Consider the following 19,119-nt stretch of genomic DNA (forward strand, 5'->3'; position numbering starts at 1 on the left):
AGATTCTATGCAATATCTGTTAGGTTTAGGTCTGAGATTAACTCCCTCCCTGTTCTTTTTTCTTTTTTTTTCTAAGTGTGTTCCCTTTTTTTGTTCGCTATCCTAGCACTATATTCATTTTCTTCTTAATATGTCATACTTTATCATGAATTATGTATTTGGTGATTTATTATTTTATGTCCTGCCTGCCTTGATAGCGCGCTAACTCCCGAGTGCAGGGGAAACATCTGCTTTGCACAGTACAGAGTTCTGGCACAGTGTATATCCCATAGCATACCACAACTACTATTGAGTCAGTACTCTTTCTTATGATTTGAACACAGTTCCAAGTGCAATGAAAGGAGACTCTATTGGTTTGGAGAATTAACCACGGGAAGGGGTGGATACAGCACGCCTCAGTGTAGCCAAGATTCTGTACGCTGCCAGGGTCCCTACACTGTCCCAGTGTCTCTTTACATCTCTTCATGTTTTGCAGGTTTGTCATATTGCAGAGGCCGTGATCACTAATCTGGATTCCATACTCATTGTTTGTCATCTAAGAGGTATGGAGAACTATCATTATTGGGTAAGCCTTGGTCCCATGGACAGTCTTTGGCAGGTTGGATATATGTGTGTCAGGGGTGGAAGATGGAGTATATAAACCAGAAGTTCCCCCAGCCTCCCTGAGCAAAACCTGTGCTCTTACCTGAAGTGGAAAGGGATGCTGGAGAAAAGGGAACAAATCTAGCTTTCTACTACAAACATAAAACCCAATGAAGTTACTGTACAGGAGCTGACTGTGTGGTTCCTTTCGGAATTTTGAAAGCCACAGGAGATTTTAGACTGTTTTTTGTAAGGAATAAAGTGTAACCACTGGTACATTACATAAACAGAACTTTTGGTTCCTGAGGTGTGACTAATTTTAATACAGCCACACATTTGGGTAAAAGGATATAAACAGAAAACACCAATATTGCCAGCCAATTCTTCTTTTCTGTCTGGAGAGCAGTTCCTGAGTGGAGAAATATAGAAAAAATTTTTGAAGCAAAGCCATTAGAGGAGGAGGTAAATGGAAATGCTTCCAGCGACATGCTCAAAACATTTTATAATTTTATCCTTGGGATCTTTGTCATGGAAGCATACAAGAAACAAATATATGGAAGCCAGTTCTTCCACAGCAGTTCCTGGGACAGAAGTGGCATTAGAATATATATAGCAAGAAACTATAAACAAAGAGTGTTGAATTTATATAAGATTTCAATATATACTTGTTATTTGGAAAAAAAAACTCAGGAAACTCTAAATATATAAAATAATATTGTTATTGAGTTATGGTAAAAAAAAAAGTGCAATATGAGTCCTACTTTTCTTTTTTTTTTTTCTTCCTTGGTTGTTTTCATGTTAGCCACTGCTTCTCCACCCTCTGCGGACATAAATTTAACGTGTCTGGCTGATTGGATTGAGGAACTAGTTAGATTTAGCTTCTGACAGTTCTACAGAAAATATGTATTCTTTGATTTTCAAAATTAAAAAGTTGGCCTTTGAAGTGTTTATTTTTAAATTATTTTAGGCTTAGACCTCACAATATTCTAAAAACTTTGATTTTATTTTGATAAAAACACATCTGATCAAAATGTAGTTATGAAAAGGGAGGGGAGACCCTTTCCTGGTCCGTGACTCATGAACGGACATTTATGTACAAAGTTGTTAGCTGATGGGGGAGGTTCACCAAGAAAAGTCTTCGAATGCCTTGATAAATGCAGATGATGAGGAAGTATGTGACATTGTTCCCATTTATTCAGCACTGAATCAATCAGTGCCCCAAGTCAGCCTGATGCGATGGGCTACTCTAGATGTGGTCTTGTGAATAAGACAGAGTGTTCAAATGAGGTCATGACCACTTTTCATGGGACCTTTTGCTTGGCCACATTCCAGCTTCCCTAATTAAAGTCTGTCTTTCCAAGATCCCTTTACAGTTTTAATTGGGTATGTTATTTCTTGTGAATTGTATGGAATTGTTATTCGCTGTCATAAGCAGTGGCTGTATTTCACAGTAGAGGTGGTTGCATTTCATCTTAGGGATCAAAGGAAGGGTAACATGAATATAACTTTTTTAAGAGCATTTTGCAATGCTTCGAGCTCTTTGGAAGAACACATTAAAAAAGGAAATTAATGAGGTTTTTAAAATGTAGGTATTGTTATGCTCATTTTTAAAAGAAAAGCTTGGGGATGAGAATGTGTTTTTTGGCGAAGTTTAAGAAAAAATTATTTTACTCTTTCATAAAAAAAGACACCAATATGATTATTCACTGAAGATATTATGAAAAATGCTTTGTCATCGCTTCTGAAAAGTCCCTATGTAATTATTGCATTTGCAGAAAATAGAATGTATTAGCTTTTCTAAGAAGACATTTTTCAGAATATATTAGTTTCTTACTACTGAGAAGATTTTACTACAATTCCTTTCCAGTTTATATTAGTTAAGGTTTTACTTACAGTTAATTTTCTCTTCTTTATGTACAGATTGACAGTCTAAATTGAACAGATAAACTCCCAAACAAATGCTAAATTTTCACATTACACTGAGTCTTTGTTTAACCTATTTTTAGTTACCCTAATTGATTGGTTGGTCACACCTCCTGGGGGATGCACACCCACACACACGCACGGACACACACAAAGTAGGAAGAGTCCCTTCAGCACAATGGTTGGTTGGAGGGAAAGGGAAACACTTAGCATTCTGCTATAGATATTATAACCAATAAAATATTTATTATTTTCCTTATATATATTTTAAGAATTAAAAAATGAGGTTGATTTAACAAGCAAAAGTAGAATGTGATAAAAGTGAGGGTAGAAAAAAAGAAATAGAAATATATATAATGGAACAGGGTTGTGCTAAGAAAATTAAAAATTGATTCAGTGATACATTCCATATTTGCTACAGGTTGAGCCCAAAGTTGGCTCTGTGTATAACAATTAACAACAACAAAAAACTTAGTTGCATGCATGGTTTGACTGTGTGTCTTTTGGTGAAATACAATATTTGCTCAGGAATACAGAACTGTACTGTTTCTGAGTTCATTAGGGTTCTTTTTCCCCTCTTTGGAATCTCAGAAGGAAAACACTGTGATTTACCACAGCCTCAAAAAACACCCTCAAAGAAGAATTTTCACAGGTCTGTTCATTGCAAATATCTTAAAAATACATGGATAGTACCACACAAAACACACCTCAGTAGAAACACTTTTGGTGATGGCTATGCAGCTAACATAGCATAGATTTTTTCCTTGCTCCTCACTTGCGTGACTCCTGAGTTCATTTTTTCACTTCGCCATACTGCATTGTTAGATATGGCAGTATGTCCTTAATATTACCTATTCAGCAACATGAGGATAGCGACACATGACAGAGCTGTTTCACTCTGTAAATTGCATGTGGGTTTGTATAATACAAATATTCACACATATATAACTAGCCAATGTAAATGAAATATCCATATTTTTATTTCCCTATATTCTGTTTTTTGAAAATGTATTTTTCTTTGCTATACTTACTACTTATTGCTACCTGGAAAAAACATATATGGTTTAATTTTAGAAGCACAGAATTGAAACAATCATAATTCTTGGTTCTTAACTTACGACCTTCTTTTATATTTGCATGATCCTTAGTTGTATTCATTTATTCATTCACTCATTCATTTATTCATCCATTCCCTTATTCATCATTCATGATAAAATGAAGACCCTTGAAACAACACCCAATTCCTACATCTAAAACATTAGAAATAAGTTATACTAATGTGCTCTTCCTTCTGTCTTCCCCAGGGGCCATTAACCATTATTCTAGATTCTCTGTGTTTATCATTTTATTTATTAAACATACATGCATATATATGTATATGTGTGTATATGCTTAAACAATGAGATTTTTATTAAAATTGCTTTTAACTTTATAAAAAATCTTTATGCTGAATATAATCTATGGCCCTCTTGCACTTGAGTATTATCTATATTGTTGTTAGTAGCTGTGATCATGTTATGTAATACTTCATAGTGTAAACACAACAAATGTATTTTTTTCATGTATGGAATATTCCAGTTTTCCACTATTATTAACAGTGGTGCTCTGCCCATTTGGCACATGAACTCTAATGCAAAAATGTCCAAGATTTTCTCCAGAATATTTACCAAGGAATAGAACTGCTGTGTCTTAAGTAAGGTTCAGATTTCCAAGGTGAAGATATTGTCTTCCAAACTGATTCTATGAATTTACTTTTTTATGAGCCACATAGAAGCTATCCTTTTGATCCACACATCCTCTCTAATAATATTATAAAATATCTTAAAATTCACTAAACAAATGATGCATTTCTCTGAACAGAATTGCTGAAATCATTTAAATTAAAAACAAAGAAATGTTGATAAAATGGAAGAAAATTTTTCCACCAATAAAGCTTTAAAGGTATCTACAAAATAAACCCTCACATATTAAATCAATGAAGAAGTTATAGCTGGAGTGTTGGTTCTCCAAAGACCTAGCATAGCTGCCAGTCATTAAAGATGAACAATTTTAATACTGACATAAAATTATTGTGTTAGGGAAACACATGTGTATATAAATGTATATTTTTATACATTCCTATATTATTATAGGAATGTATATTTATATATAATTCCTATAATTAAGTCACATGACCATGGGAATTGGCAAATCTGAAATTCATAAGGCAGGCTGCAAGTTGGAAACCCCAATGAATGTGAAGTTGAATTCTCTAGGAGAAGGTGACTGGCTGAAGTAATGGCAGAAATTCTTATCTCTAACTTCTGAAATCTTTAGGGCTAGTATTAGGAATTCCAACTGCTTGGATGAGGAGGCTCCCTTCATTGCTGAGGGCAATTTCTGTTGACTATAGATGAAATCAGTCATAGATGCAATCAACTGAGTATAAATGGAAATCCATCTAGGAAATACCTTCGCAGTAACAATCAGGCCAAGTACTTGCTTGACCAAACAACTGGACCCCATGACCCCAGCCAAGTTTGATGCATGAACTTGACCATCATAGTTATTTAAGGTCATCTCAGACTTCTATACTACTCATTTCTCATTACGGCCATAACTTTATGTTTAAAACAGTTAATTATATACCAGGGCTATTACAAAATAATGTTCCAGTTCTTGATCTGTAAGTTTTGATTCTGCTAATAAATAAAATTTTTAAAAGTCAATTATCGAAATGTGAATACAGATTCTATGAGGTAGTGGTTCTTGAGTATGGTTTGAGGAACTCTGGGAGTCTTTATACTCTTTCAAGGGGTCAGAAGGTCCTCCTTTTTCAAAATGCCTATGCGAAGTCAGATTTTCTTCATATACTTAAAAATATATTGCAACAGAATGCTGAAACAGATATGAGAATTTAATTTTCTTCTATAAGCCTGACATTATAAAAATTTGCAGAAATATAGAGCCATGACACTTCTCTCACTACTTTCTGGTTTGGAAAAAAAAAGCAATTAGTTTTATAAAACCATAGTACTTTCATTAACTTGTAGTGGGTTTATTATTTTTATTTGAAAATAAGCTAATAAATATTTTCTTAAATGTCTCGGTTTTGATTTCCAACATGGTAAATATAAGTAAATAACCTACCTAAACAAAAGCTCTTATGAGTCTTGGCATTTTTAAAGAATATAAAGGGGTTCTAATGCCGAAAATTTTCAGAATTGATATGCATAAGAATATACTTTCTAAATTTCCTGTATGTAATTGTAGACAGAGTAATAGTCCATAGGAAGTCATTGAGAATTAACACAGGTAATTGTTCTGTCCTTAACAAAAGAGTCACTGACATACTCATTCATTCGTGAGATACTTTGCTCCTACTATGTCTCTGTCACAATTACATCATGTTAAGCAGCTGGGATACAGTGATGAAAACTGAATATATAATTCCTTCCCTTGTGGAGTAGAGTTGGCCTAAACCAGCAATTGCAAAGCAGTGTGAGCTGCGGGATTACATGAAAATGGTTTTAATTTGTCAAAGTTCTTATTTAGATTACAGTTGAAATGCCTGGATTTATGGAAAAATATAGTTACTGCATACAGTGGCATAGACAAGTCGTATGCTTTAAGCAATATGTGTTAATGTTATATTCCTTCTTACACATGCACACACAGTTTAAAATGTTTTTCAAAATTGAAGAGATTAATGCATTTAAAAGCAATTGTTTAAATGCAAAACAGTAAAGTAAAAAGAAATAAACTACAGTGCCGCGCAATAATTTCAGAAAGAAAATTTCAGAGGCTCACATGTGAATGAGTAATATGCAGAATGCCCATTTCATCACAAAAGCAATAAATGCATTTTTCTTAATTTAGATATAGAGCCAAAAAATCCTATTCTTCTCACTTGTCCACGTTTTTTAACTGAAATAACTTGGTTTCTTAAAAATGAGGTATTAAAAAATAAATGTGACCACATTTCTATTCTATGTGACCAATATTCTATCCACTGACCTATAAATGAATCAAAATATGCTTTTTTGGGACAACAATATTCTGAAAATAGTGATGTATAAAATAGTTTGAAGATGTTTCTGAAGCTAGGAAATAAGGTACTAAATCGGGGAGAGGGCAAAAGGAGGGAATACAATGAAAACAAATACACCGATTAGAAAAGTATTTGTTTATTTTCTTCGATTTTTTAAATCAAAATCTACATAGCAAGCTTCATGATCCTAGATGGAAGGATCCTATCACATCTATACATTGCTACAGCTTCCCAAGGAAACGATGTAAAGCAAAGCGCACGTCTGCTATAAACTGGTATGTTTTTCAGATCCCGAGGTGAAAGCAGAGGAGGCTGAAATGCTCTCACTTCATTATCCCTGCTGCCATCGTGGATTTTCCATGCTGCTTTATATATTGATTTGGTTCATTTTTACCCTATTGTTATAGGCCTTTACACCAAATGCCTCCAGTCATTTTGCTAAGCTACCCTCCCAGGTATTTTTAACTAGATATAAAGGTAGGACATTGCAATCCATTATCTAATTATGACTATAATATATTTTATGACTGACATCCTTCACTCGGGAAGAGTATAACCACAGGCCCAACAGTCAGGCCTCTTAAATCAACTCTACACCAAAGAAGAAAAAATCTGCTCTCAGCGTTATATTTGGAACACTAACGTGTGGTTTTATGCATTTGAAGCCATATTGGCAGGTTCAAGCTATTTTATTACACACTTGGCTTTCTACCTTCTTCTCGTTCACTGCTGTGCTCGGTTTGTTCCATGGAGCCCACCCCCTTCTGTCTGGCCCAGTATCTGAGCCAAGCACCGTGGGCACCCATGGGGTGAACTTGGCAACTGAGAGACCCAGATGCTGAGCTCCAGTATATCATTTTTCAGCAACAGCATCTGGGTGTTGGGTTGGCCTTTTATCTGGCTTATGTTGTCTGCCATAGTGGCTCTAGACAGTCTGAGAGGCTGGCACACAATCCGTGTCCTTGTCTGCAGGGCGATCCTGCCCATGACAAATGTCATTCCTTAGTTATTCTCATTGTGTGTTGTACAGTTGTCCCCAGCAGTACATCTGGATACAGGCTTCGCGTGAAATTCCTTGGACGTCAACTCAGCCTTTTACCTTTCTCACCTCTTCTGCCTCTAACTTCCCTGTGAGTCACCTGCTATGTTTTCTACTTACAATCTGTGGTCATATGTTCACTCTTATCTTGTCCCCATTTCCGCTGTGAGTCAGAAAGTGTAATAAAATGATTCAGTGGTTGGCACATGTGTGCAGGAGCCGTTTCCCCGTGATTGGACCCCTAGGGCTCTACAGCTTCTTTCGGTTTCACGTTCTAATTTTAGACCCAGACCATCAAAATTCAATTCATATGTCATTGCTGTATGCATCGCTTGAATAAAAGAACAAGATTATTAAAGCCAAAATAGGATAGGTTTTTTAATCTCAATATTAACACAACATATATATCAGTTTTATATACACTTTCCAGCAAACATGAAATATCTCTTGATTTTATGTCTCTTCAAAGCCAGATCATATGATTGGAAAAGTTAACATGTCTTTCTTTTCCTTTTTATTTCCTGGGCCTTATCTCAGGAAATTTCTAGAAATTTTCCCTTTTATTAAGGGTTTATAAGATTACAGTTTATTGGGGAACACAGTTTCTTCCCATATACATAAACACACACACTTTTCTTTACGTTTTTAAACGAAGTGAAAAATGAACCTCCATACTCTTCACCATAAGACAATGAGTTAAATTTATAAACATTGAATACTAGAAATAGCATTTTTAGATAGTGAAAACTTGGATTTGATTCATTTCCTCTATAATTTAATTTTAGGTAAAAGCAAAAAATAATGTAAGCCCATAGTTGTCCTTGATATGAAAATATAACTCCCTATATGGTAAGATATGTAACATCTTTCCCACTGACAAGCGCTTGCAATCCTGTTCATTAATTTTATCACTAACATAAACTTTTAATATGCATATGATCAGAATATAGGACTTCCAGGGCAGCTTAAAGTGACTGTAACCTGTAATTACTCTTCCTGTACTTGATTATAATAATCTGATTGCAATTATTCTGTGATTTTAATACAAGCCTCAAGCTACATAACAATAATTCAAGTGAAGTGATTGGGAACATGTTTCTGTTTGGCTGTGAATGATGTTTTAATCTATACTGATTCGGGGATGTGACTATAGTTTTGTTCAGGTAATTAAAGCACATTTATATGATCAGATAAAATAACTATTTTTGAAATTAATTTGTGTATAAATTTCCTATAAACCAAAATAGATCATTATCATAAATTCTTCAGCAAGTGGTAATAAGGCAAAGATTCTTATGCTGGGGGAAATTTGACCTCTGATCATCTCTCTAAAAATTACATATGAAGGTGAATGAGGAGAAAAGGTGGAGCCAGCCAAAGGATATTTCCGTTATAGCACATTAATACTACCCTAAATATTTCTTTTAAGCTATAGTACTTGAAGGGCTTAAAGGTCAAATGGATAATGTAGAATTTAGTCTTTAGAGAAATTTCAAGAAATACCAAAACTCAGGAAAAAATATTTGACAAAAGAATAATTTCATAATGAGGAGACAAGAGCAAGTGACAAGGGCAAGGAACCTGTCTTTTTCAAGTATTTTTCAAGGAGGATTCTCTAGAAAGGAATAAATCCATGGAGTTAAAAAATGTGTTATATACCAGATATGTGACATTTTGCTGGCTTTTTTGGTTTGATGTTTGCTTCCTTTTATTTTCATTTTTACATAAAAATTAATAGGCACTAAACCTTGATGTCAACACCAAGTAATGTAAGAACACCTCATAATGCTCCCAAACACTTAACCTTAATCTAATGGTAAAGTAATAGAGCAAAATGAGAGATATACAGTGCCATAAGGAGAGAGAATAGTTTTAAGATACTATCTTGAACTAGAATGTCAGAATTACTGGACTGCCTGAAGGGGTAGAGACTGCAGACCCAATAGACTTCCTTGAAAAATGGATCCCTAAGGCTCTTCAACTCAATCTAACAAGCGACCCAATTTTCTTCTAGAGGTGCTTAAGGATTCCAGGAAACAAAGGAGCAAGGAGACAAAGCATAATCCTGATTTTTAAAGTCCTCAATTGGAGAAATAAAGAATGAATTACCATCTCTATGTGCACCAAATGAGGTGCACATTACAGAAACCACAAAAAACTTTTCCCTTCTGATACTAGACCAACATTTAGGTGAAGGGCAGGAAAAAATATTTTTCATGCTAGGTGATGAAAAGCCATATTATAGCCAGGTAAATGGGGATAAAGGGTACTTCTCTGGATTAAATGTAACATGAAAAGCGTAAGATCAGGTCAATAGAAGTAGCAATACGTTCAGGAGTAAGTTCCCAAGAATAACACAGGAATTAAGGGGGCATTTCTAAACAAATGACCAAGTTTAGTTTCAAATGATTTTTCACAGTATAGAAGGAATTTGGCATATGATCACCAGAGGCGGTTGGCAATGTTTGGAATCACATTCTCTAGTGAATTTACTTCCTTTTCCCTTCTCAGTGATTCTTTGAAGAATGCGATGTGCCCCTCCTTTTAGTTTGGGCCTGAGTGTCAAACCATCTTTTTTTAGCTATAATAAGTAGAGACTTATGGCATGGGATTTTACCAATTAATTCTTCTTAGGATAACATACCTTGTTATGAAGCAGGGTATGTGGTGGGGGTAGGACATTAGAGTAAAACAGAAGTCTCATGTTATAAGCTATTTTCCTTGCCAAAGGCACATGTTTATAGCATTGTTCCGGCTTTAAAATACAGACAGACGGATTAAAAAGAGAGAGAGAGAGAGAGAGAGAGAGAGAGAGAGAGAGAGAGAGAGAGATAACTAAATTGAGAAATTTACAAAAGTTTTTTAAAATTATTAGATTGGCATGAAGTTAAATAGAAATCTTCTCTCTAGCCGTGTTGATTCTTTGGGATACCTGATTTCAAATAACTACACATCTCTTCAGAATTAGCAGGCCCCTGGGAATGCATTCTTCATCTAATAAAGTTCACTGTGTGCTGAGATTCTCTGAGGACAATCTGCTGTTCACGCTGAGCCATGAGCCTATTTATTCACAGGCTCCATGCTCATCCGAAATTGCAAGTATTTCTTCTGTTTGGGGGCCGACTCTTTCATTTCTTCACATGACTCAGTGCTACTTCTAGTAACCTTTTATAGATAAAATATTGTAAAATCACTAAAATTTGGCATTTAGAAGTTAAGGTTATCCAATTATGGATTTTCCTGGGAAACTAATCCTGCATTCCATTAAGAAGAGTGGCTACCCACAACACATGGCTACATTGCAAAGTTTATGCTATAAATTTGCCCTTTTAGATCGCTATGGGATTCCTATAATTTTCTGGGAAAATATTTTATTATCAGTGAATAATTAATATTATCAATGTAGACATGATTTCTAATCACTAGTTTTCTTTTCAATTATGAACTTTTTTGTTTAGTTATATCATATTCAATTAATTTATTATTAGTTGTTTAGTTCACCCAGAAGTCAAGAGTGATGTGTATTTACATCAACTGTGTTTTTCATTTACAATTTTCAAATAGCTCTTTTGAGACGTACAGACATGATGATTCACATACATTACATCGCCCTTCTGTGAACTGCGATAAGACAGTTTATTCTGCTATGAATTTGTCTACTGAGCATCTTAAAATTATTGAATGGCTATTATGTTTATAGGACACTGCTTTAGAAAATAACTTTATGTATATGAATTCTCTCTTTTTTTACATTGTCAATGGTTGGCACTTTATATACACTTTCTTCTCTAATTCTTTACCATCCAGAAACCTTCCCATTCCTGGAATGCAGTGTCTTCATTTGCTGGGCTTGCTGTAATAAATTACTGCAACCTGGGTGGCTTAAACCAACAGCAATTCATTGTCTCACAGTGCTGGAGGACAGAAGTCTGAGTCGAGTCATTGGCAGGACAGTGCTTCCTCTAAAGTCTGCAAAGTTCTGGCAGTGTCTTGTCACCCGTACTGGCATACAAACCTCTGCCTCGATCACATGACAGTCTTTCCTTTCTCTGTCCTGCTGGCCATGATCTAAGTTCCTCTCCCTAGAAAAGCATCTAGTCTTCCTGTATTAGGATTCACCCTAGGACAGTTTGACCTCATCTTAAATAGCAGCATCTTCAAAGATACTGTTTCCAAAAAAGATACCAGTCTGGGGACTGGAAGTTAAGATTGGAGCATATCTTTTTGGGGGACACAATTCAATCCATAACACCCCAAAATAAAGCATCTGAGTGGTCAGTTGCCTCAGACAAAAAGAAGATTTGTATATTCTCTTGTGGTTTTCAAGCATAATTTCAGAAAATATAATTCTGAATTTCTTTTTCTATTTTCCAAACATCATATCTCAGAGACACACATACAAATTCCTTCTTTTTTTCATTACCCAGATTAATGTGCTCCTAGCAAAGAGTGCTTTGCATGAAGATGAGGAAAATCCAATTTTCAGATAACAAGACAAACTAATGAAGAAGTTTTTAAACTGAGTTCATATGTGATATTTAAGATAAAAGCAGTGTTCTGAATTTAGACTACAAAATGTCAGCTTTGTAAGGTCAAGTTAAAGAGAACTTATAAGATGTAATTCATGTGCATATGACATTGAGTATAAACTAACCACAGGGAATATGAGCCAACAATATGATGTGACTGCCAAGTAAGCAAATGTTACCTTTTAGGCCATTAATAGAACAGTGTCCTGATAATGGAAAAAGAAGAATCCCAACTCCCTCTACAATGTTTAGATTCTAGCTGGAGTGTATTTAATTCTGGGTACTCTAAAGGGAAGATTATTTTTAAATGTGCTTGTGGGGAAAAAAAGGTTGCAATAGTGGCAAATTCAGAAACCAAGTCTTATAAGGGGACACCCAACAACTTTGAGACAGAGGGAGATGTGCTTCCCATTGATAAACATGTGTATACATGCCAGGTTATGGGAATATCAGACTAGTGCACCTTGCTCAGAGCATCCAGAATATGAAAGACAAGTAACTTTTTGCAAGGCGTAACAATGAACCTTATTAATGTTGGCGTTGCCCATCGATAGAAAATATTCTTAGTGAGTGTTTCTATCTTGCAGCATTCTGAGCAGAGCCTGCAGTCTCCTCTTAACTCTTGCTTTATTAATATCCATAAAATGCACAATGTTCTCATCATTGCATATTGATATTTGCTTTGGAAAATAGAGAGTAAGACCACACAATTTGGAATCAGACTGCAGTGGTTAAATCCTGGTTTTTATCATTTATTAACTATAACAATGAACACATCATTTGCCTTACATATACCTTGACATCCCAACTTTTAAAATGTGCATAACGTAGACATTATAAAATTATTACAAGGTTTACATGGTTTGTATATACCGTATACCAGATAGCACAATGCTAGCTATTTTCTATGATTTCTAATATGTACTTTGTACTTTATCTCTTGCTCTTTTTCTTCTATAATACCAGTATCAGATGGAAATTACCTCCTCCTTTAATGGAGATAAATTTCAAAATATCTAACAGCACCTAACTTAATTAGTCCAAAAAATAATTATGAAGATTCTAATTACACACAGATTTGCTTGTATGTTAAGAATGTTCGTGTTTGTATGTTGTTTTGGTTTGATAATACAAAATAAATTTAAAAAGTAAATAAAGTCAGTTAACAACAACAACAAAAGACTCTAATTATATATTCTGCCTCTAAGAATGGTTATTTTTATTGGTAAGAGACTTTGCTAGTTTAATCTTCATATTAAAGTGTTAACTAATTTTTAGTTTTCTAATACCATATTATATAAAATAGGTTCTTTTCTTCAAAACAACTACCTAAAATAATATTTTTTAAGTGATATTAAGAGAACTCATAGCTGCATGTTGAAATATGGTGAACTATGCATCTAGCAAATTTATTTTTAAAATCTAGTACATTGTTTCTTATAGAATTCATAAAAAAATTAGAAACATCTCCTGAAAAATAAATACATATATTTTTATTTCTTATAGCCTATGAATGTAATATTTCTCCTAATTATAAATGATTTTAGAAAAAGAGTTTGAAGCAATCTAAATATATTAAGCTCACAAATTGGTGAAAAAATACCCAAAACCCTCTCTAGTGGAGGACGATCTATAGAAATTTGAGCCCCATCCCAATCACTGCCCCTTAAACCAAGCACCCTAAAAGCTCTTGCCCACATTTATGACCTTTTGTTTCATGAAACTGTATCACTAAATGGATTCAGTATCAAGGTGGACCCAAATGCAGCCCCAAATGCTGGAGGTGAGGGGAAGAAAAACAATGTGGGAAGTAGACTTGAGGTGAAATTTTCTGTATGTCATAGTAAATATTGAGTTGATCAAACCTGTCTTACATGGACACATAAAATGAGATTCACAGAGAAGGGCAGAGAATTTAGAATGGAGTGGCAACTTAGGGAAAAAAAAAAACCAAAACTTTAGGGAAGTCCAATAAAGCTATGAGGCAGAAGTCAGGAACTTTAAAGGGATTAGAGAGAGCAGAGAGTAGTTGAAAGCAGAAGAGAAGCTGAAGCAGCACAGGGAGAAGGCGTAATTGAGAGGAGCTAGTCAATTAGTCTGGTTGCCTGGTACCACAGGAGGGCTCAGTGGTGACCCTCTCTTGAACACTTGCCCATTTGAGCTGCCAGATATGCCTGCATGACCCTTGCAGTTCTCCATAAAGCCTGACTGCAGAGACATTTTGCTGCATGTCCTTTCTCTCTGTCAATCCTTATCCCAAACCCTGACCATTTCAGTAATGTGAGAAGGGCCCTGAGAACAAGGAGGAAAAGAGGGAGAATGTGAGAATGAGCAGGAAGCCTAAGCAACATGTGTAAATGCAGGGAATGTGAGGAGAAAAGATTATTAATGAGCAGTTGACAAAGGACATGGGATCACCAATATTCTATCATAGGCCTTTAAAAGAAGGAAACCCTTATCTACATCACCAAATCTTTAGTCAAATTCTGCTCCATGCATTAGTCTTAAATTAATGATTACTCTGGGAAAACAAAAGCAAAGCATTTGGGTTTATACTTTAGATAGAAAATAAATGATCCACAAGAGGCAAAAATAGGAAATTGGAGTCCAAGGGGAACAGGGCAAAAGTAATTATATAATTCATTCATGGTTATACTTACGTTATAGTAGCTACAACTTTCAAAATGACTCTCTATGATTACCACCACACATAAACCACTGAAGGAACCTAGAAAGGAATTGAAAGGTCATCAGTTTAGAAATGTCCCATGTAAATTTTAGAATCGCAGGGGTTAGACTCAGAAAGTTACTACTGATGGTCTCTATTATCCTACAGTTTTTATACAACTCTGGGATATACATTTATGCACATTTAGGCATATTTTGATATATAAACTTTTCTGGGATTTTAGCCCCACAGTTCTAATTCTGCATGAAATGACCAGTTTGATGATGTAAAATCAATTTGGGGGAATTGGTGGCAAAGTTGGGATCACACTCTTAGGGAAACATAACTTTCAACGTGTGATGATTACAACAGGCCACTAGAAAACTAGTTATAAAATTGCCACAAATTTAAGCTTGGTACATAAAAAATTTACTTGTGTCTAGAAACAGCTCACATACAATCACAGGATTTATTGCAGAAATAAACTGCAGGTATCTAATAATAAAATTCTCTCATTTAAATTTAAGCTATTTGACTGAAAAAAATTATGTTATTGTCTAAGGATCCATCAATGGCAAAGCCAGGGAAAGAATCCAGGTTTTCTGAGCTCCTGTGTAAGGCATTTTTCACTGTAGGTTGTTGCCTTCCTCCTATTTTAAGAGCAACTGAATTATTGTAATGCTTCTCTTACCTGGAGAGAGAGGGTAATTCAATCTAACAAAAATTTCCTTTAACTTAACAAAAATTAAGGATTAAGTTAACAAAAATTTCCCTAATTTGAATCCTACATCTTTTTCTCCTGAGTTGTTTATTGTAATTCTTCAATTCACTACCAAGTAAACCTTAAAAAAAAATCATACAGTTTTCTCTGATCTTTGTATTTCTTCCTTGAAAGATAAATCTCAGAGCAGAGAGTCTTCACTAGTATAGTGATCCCTTAACAAATCTGTGGGAATCAAAGGCGATTAATGTGAGAATCCATCATAGCACTTTATTCGAGGAATATTACCTTAAATATTCTCCTGAAGACCAACAGTTGTAACTTCATCTTAAAAAATGAAATAAAAAAAGGTGCTGAAACCAGTCTATGGCTGTTGTCATTTAATCTCCTTAACAACTATGAATACTTTAAATATCAACTCAACCAAGCCTTTGCTGCCTTCCTAACGGTTTAACAGACTGATTTTTATTCATCTAATGTGGTTTCAATTTCCAATAATGCATCAAAGTCAATAAAAGGAACGGATATACTGGACCCACTTTTAAATCTCCAGAGATTTGTTTCCAAATCATTAACCAAGATGAGCGTCTTCCCACTTCTTCCACAATTGGTTTTGCCTAATGACTCTTGGTTAATATCCAGCAAAAGGATGCTTCTATCATAACAATAAACTATTGGTCCCAACTGTATATCATAGTGTAGGAAACCACGTTTGCATTGACCACAGCCACCACGAACTTGCATTTTTGCTTCTTTTTTCCTCCATGAGCAGTAGTTTGAATAGAATTGTTTGCTACATGTTAGCATCTTTAACAGTGAAAATTCAGCACCTACGAGTAATCATTTTAACTATGGTGGCACACTTGCATAGTTGTAAGTCTGTTTTAAGAAATTAAGGTAATTTGTTTTGAGAGGTAGCACAACCTCATGAAAAAAAATACTGGACTAAATTTCAAATTATAGCCACCAATAAAAGCACAGGGAAAGTCACTTAACTTCAGTATGGCTGTTCATATATATATATATTTTTTCTTTTCCGTTCATATGTTGGGTTCAGAAGTACCTCAAAGTGGTAAAACATGTAAAATCACTTTATAAATTCTCTATCTGTGTACAAGGTAAAGTATTGCATTTATAGTGAATTGGGTATAAGTTTAAAAAGGCTAAAAATCATTTAATGAAGTACATGTAGATTCTTAAAGATTATATTTCAGGATTCAAAGAAAAGCAGATTACTCTTGGTTGGTTCTCTTAGTAATGTTCTTTTAATCAGGCTTGAATGCAAGGTAAATGCTACTTGAGGAGCACCAGCAGGTTCATTTATTCTTAAAAAATTACTCAATGACTCTCTCATTGGCTTGTATAGCCTACTGCACCTCCAAAACTTCTTACAAGAGGAGACATTTTCAAGTTTAGGACAGTGGTTCTTGGAGTGTACTCCCCTGACCACTGCCTCAGCAACACCTGTATAAATACTTCTTAGAAATGGAACTTCTTGGACCCTGCCTCATATATTAAATTAGAAACTGTGGGTAGCTCCATCAATCCCTTTTAATAAGACCTTTGAGTCATTCTGATTCACAGTAACACTTGAGAACACTGGTTTAGAGTAGAGGATGGCAAACTTCTTCCATAAATAACCAGATAGTAAATAGTGTTGGCTTGGCGTGTTATTTAGTCTCTAGAGCTGCCATAGACAATATGCAAACAAATGAGCGTGGCTGTATTCCAATAAAAGTTTATTTATGAACTCAAGTGGTACATTGGTTTTGGCCCTTCGGCTGAAGTTTGCTAACCCCTGGTTTAGAAAACTTTTATTGGTAGATAATTCTCTTTCATATGTTAATTGACTGCATATTATAATTTCAAAGCACCTACAAGGCCACCCAGTTTGTATGTGTATCTGAGTCTGAGATAAGGAGTGGGTAGGTGAAGGTCTTGAAATATGAGGGTCAGACATGGGGAGAAAATCACTTGGAGTAGGTCAGCCTCTTTGAGCCTAATACCTGTACCTTTGGGTAAGGGACTTCTAATTTATAGAAATTTATCAAAAACAAACAAACAAAAAAACAACAACAACATATTAATAAACAAAATGAAACAACAGGGCTGGTTTATTTTTTGTTTCTGTTGTTTCTGTTTATATTTTTATTGTTTTCAGCAAGGGATAGGGTGATATCTCAATTATTTCAAGTAGCAATGTCCAAGAATCCTGATTTTTGGCACATTTCAGAAGAGCACATTTCAGATTTCAAAACAGTAATAATAGTACCAGCATGCATTTGTGGCACTTTATGGTTAACAAAGAAAGTTTCTACATTCACTCAAACCCAGTCATGGTTTTGTTATAGGAGAATTTATAATGAGAAATATAAGGTAGGAAAATTCTCTTCATAATTCTCCTAAAATTATTGAGTAGCTCTCTTATGAAGTCGTTAGATCATCAATAAAATTATCCCAGAGACATCTGAAATTTTATTATGCAAGGAAAAAAATATTTGATCATACATTGGATCTTCAAAGTAAAAGCAGTAGAATTACAAATTAAAAATTTAAAGCTACATGATAAGTTATAAGCTGCAAATGTATTATCAAGTGGTATACTATGAAACTTAAATAACTGGTTATTCCATTGCCTTGTGTGACTGAAATGTGCTTTTTGGGAGCTTTACATTTCAGAGATGGTTGTATATAACATATTTAATGGAGTATGCTATCTTGCAGTCATTTCTTTACAAAAAATAGAGGTGGAAATTCTTAGTGAAAAATGTCAAGTTCCTAGTGTGACTTATTTTCTATGAGAGTGAGAGTCAAACCACTATGAATCATGACATAAACTTTATCACATCACACATTGACATAAGCATAGCCCAAACTTGGATGACAATCTTAGATGGTCTGTAACTTGAAAGCCAAATATCATGGATACAGGTGGCCGTCATTGTCATTAGGTTGAAAGATTTGGGCAAGTCATATCACGCTGCACACTAATGATAAAGAAATATATAACTGGAGTAAAAGAAGAGGGTTCCCTTGCAAAGGTAAATGATAGAAAGTGTCTCAAAGCAGAGTTACCCTCCAAATAAACTTGCATCCTCACAGCCTTACCACTAGGAAGTAGGACCAATCAACCTCGTTCATTGTGCACAGTTACTACTGGCTTTGTTTGAGTAATGAAAGTTTTGAGTCACGTTTTACCTTCAAAAGCATGGCAAGTTCAAAAACAAAATTTGAAAGTTCTTCCAGGCCTAGTGTTTCCAATTACAAATGACATTAACCTTGGAATTTGGGAAAAGAGATTAGAATTTCTAAGAATTCTTGAAATTGTTGAAGTCACAGTTGGTTTACTTTTTATAACTTTTTATTTATGCCTTTAAATATGAATCATTGATTATAAAAATAATAATAAGAGGAGCTCTTTGAAGTGATAATTTTATGCTAAAAGTTTCGGAAGTATATTATAAAAAAAGGAAACAATAAATAAAATATTCCCAATTTTTTATTAATATGTGCCAATAAATTATGACAGGATTTGATATTTCAATAACGTAAATATATCTCTCTACTATAGATATTTAATAATAGGTAACATTACAATAAGGGATATTAACACAAAATCAATCAATA

General features: G+C 34.6%; 1 long non-coding RNA gene across 1 annotated transcript; it reads right to left on the reverse strand.

Annotated features, from left to right (window-relative positions):
- Positions 1–879: 879 nt before the first annotated feature.
- Positions 880–18,786, reverse strand: LOC143665341 (uncharacterized). Its single transcript, XR_013166892.1, has 3 exons — positions 18,691–18,786; positions 14,764–14,831; positions 880–991 (listed from the first exon to the last, which is right to left on the reverse strand). It is a non-coding gene; the product is annotated as an uncharacterized LOC143665341 (long non-coding RNA).
- Between the last annotated feature and the right edge of the window lie 333 nt (positions 18,787–19,119).

The sequence above is a fragment of the Tamandua tetradactyla genome, chromosome 21 (assembly GCF_023851605.1).
Source record: "Tamandua tetradactyla isolate mTamTet1 chromosome 21, mTamTet1.pri, whole genome shotgun sequence".
NCBI lineage: Eukaryota > Metazoa > Chordata > Mammalia > Pilosa > Myrmecophagidae > Tamandua > Tamandua tetradactyla.